Source organism: Phytophthora infestans, genomic scaffold (genome assembly GCF_000142945.1).
Source record: "Phytophthora infestans T30-4 supercont1.43 genomic scaffold, whole genome shotgun sequence".
Lineage (NCBI taxonomy): Eukaryota > Oomycota > Peronosporomycetes > Peronosporales > Peronosporaceae > Phytophthora > Phytophthora infestans.
This window is the reverse complement of record NW_003303716.1, coordinates 791,878-794,814: the sequence shown is the minus strand read 5'-3', so window position 1 is coordinate 794,814 and position 2,937 is coordinate 791,878.

The following is a 2,937-nucleotide window of genomic DNA, read 5'->3' as shown; positions in this document are numbered from 1 at the left end:
ACAGACCAGTATTTTGTAAGAGCTCTGGGATATTATTTTCAACACACTTTTCAAAGTAAAGACGATATTAATAGTAAAAGCTTCACAGGCCCGCATTTGTAAGAGCTCGGCGATGCTATTTTCCACACACTTTCTAAAGTAGAGACGATTGTATTTTTTTTAATATTAAAGTAGGCTTAACGACCAGCGCTTTTTGTAGGGACTTTGCGAATATATATCTTCTTTACTTCACCTGGCACTCACCACTGCCACCGTGCAATGAAGGCGCGCGGCTGCACGGTCATTGCGCTATCTGCTCCCGTGCACCCCACCCGACGAATGCATGCGCGCACGATAGATAATTGTTTTTGTCAGTTTATATTGCATGTAATGAATGTATTTGTTTGATATTAATATTAATATAGCAAATAGAAAGTAATATTATAAAACATTTTAATATTTTGCTAATAATAAATACCAGCCTTATATTACCGGGCTATTGGCTAATATTTTGACGCACGTAATTGGTAAAAACAAATAAATTTTGTTAGCTTACTCACAGTTTGCAGGACCACGTGCAAGGCATATATTGACCCGCTTCTGCTGAACCCGCAGCGGTCTACGACGAATTCCCGGGCGCGCTGCGTCTGCTGCGGAAAGCTGCAGTACGGCTACGCATTCCGTACAATCAGCGGGCGGGACATCGTGCGGCGCTGTATTGCCTGCGAGAACGGCCCAAAAGCGGTTGAGTTCTGGGAGGAAAAGCCCCCATTACCTGATTCGGCCGAAGTGTGCCGTCAGGAAAGCCTGGCGAACGTCAAGAAGGCGATGGGCCCTGACGGGTACCCCTAGAAGGAGAAGAAGCGCAGCCGCCTTCGCAAGCTGACCGCCTGAAACGCCAAGTACATCGAGCAAAAGAAGCAGCAGAAGAGCAAGTAATTGGTAAATATACCCTTAACCCCGCTTATCTTTGTAATTTGTATACCGGCGGGCAGCGCAAGGCTTGGGAGCGCATATAATGTAAGCTGACTGTGGCGCTACCAAGCGTGTTGACACACCTAAAGAACGTTACGTGTTTCATATGATAGTAAGCACATGGTATCTACTGTGGGCAGCCGCAAGCTGGCCGTTCCTATCCATATACACGTCACGTAGACGACAAGTACACTCACTCATTGGGACATAAGCTAAATCATGCTGTATGTACTATCAACGTTCACAGCGCGTATTCCACTAATGTGCGCTCGCAAATTGAAACTACAATATTAAGTGAGTACTACGTGCGACAAAACCGTTGCTTTCTACGTAGATACGAGCACGTGTGCGGTAATGCAGACCATACAGGTGGATGTTGCAGGTCGATGTGCCTGTATGCAGCTTTGTATTTTAGTGTCCTGTCTATAATGGTCGACCTATGAGCTCGGTTGAGTCGCGGATGGCTACAAGGTGTACCCGCCGAGCGCGTATACAGCACTACTGCTAAGAGACGCGCGGTCAGCTTGCCTATATCGCTGCGGTATGGCCTGTGCCCAGTTAGTGACCGGTCTGGTCGTATAGACTGATACATTAGAAGCGTAAGCACAGTAAGCCAGCACCATGATGCAAATGTACCGAGAAAGCGACAGTGGCCCCATGTGCTTTGGCTACCACGAGAGCGTGGCGCCGACGAGCTTACGAAGTAAGTTATGCATGGATATATCAAACAACACGCCGATCTGATAAGTAGTAGCGAGATTACAGCATCTAACGTACATGAGCTACGATTCGATTCAAGTCTAAACACCACTACAACATGATAATCTGCCTACATCGATATGGCTTCACATATTCGTCATACATATTAGAGCTTGCCACTCGGAAAGGATCTACGTCACTCGGTCAGTCAGTAGCTATGCAAAGAAGTCAGTAAGTGCGCCAGTTAGACAAGTAAGATCAACGCATGTGAAAGGTAGTGGAAATACCCGTTAGTAATATCATAAAGAGCTCAGCGGAGCAATTTTAAGACATAATATTAGTGTTTCTGGCGACCATCGGCAAAAACTACCTGTTCTAAAAGATACTTCACGCGAGGAACGGACCAAACCTTGCTCTAATAGACCGTCGCAATCAAAGATATAGGCGTGTTTACTTCAGCTAAACTGGGATTGCGTAGTATCATTGATACTGACCCGCCTTCCGAACAGCGTATATTACATTTGCAACCACGCGCGCCTCCGATTCGTCTCATTCGGGGAGCTATGCACTCAAATGGGATTATAGCCCAAACCTTCCCGGGTAAGATGGTGCTCATCTTGCAGATCACGTTAAACCCGGGCCATGTCTCCCATAATATGTGAACACTAAGGATAAATGTGCAGTGTGATTTTGGACCGTAACATAAGTAGATCACTGGGTACATATATTATATGTAGCTTCGCTTTAAAACAAAATCTAAGCACACCGCAGCGCAGCAGAGGTGGTCAAACCTCCCAGCACCAATAAACCATGCCCTAGCGTCCGCGGAGCGGGCGCCCAGAGCGCTAGTTTCCCGCCACCTAAACTTGCAGCCTGTCCGTCCGTCTGTCAATAAGTCCGTCCGGTTCCTTTCTTGCTGCTTTTTCCTGCCTTTTCACATGGCTACACCCGGCCTGTCTATATATTTTCGTCCCATCTTACCGACCGCGCCTACCTTTCTGACTCGACTTAAGTATGCCAAATTTACAAATATATCCAAAAGCGTGACGCAATTGGGCAATACCTGCCGACCTGCGACACTGACTGGATCTGTCGCACGATCAGACCGTCTCTCGCCCTCGCGATTGGACGTAAGATAAACATTTCTGCCGAACACGGAAGGCATCGATTGATTGCAAACAGCCAGGCGAGCTGCGCAGAAACTTATTTAGCTACGCAAAACCTGTCGTATGTACTGCAAATCGGGCACACTAACCACTTTATTTTCTAAGAGCTCTGCACACT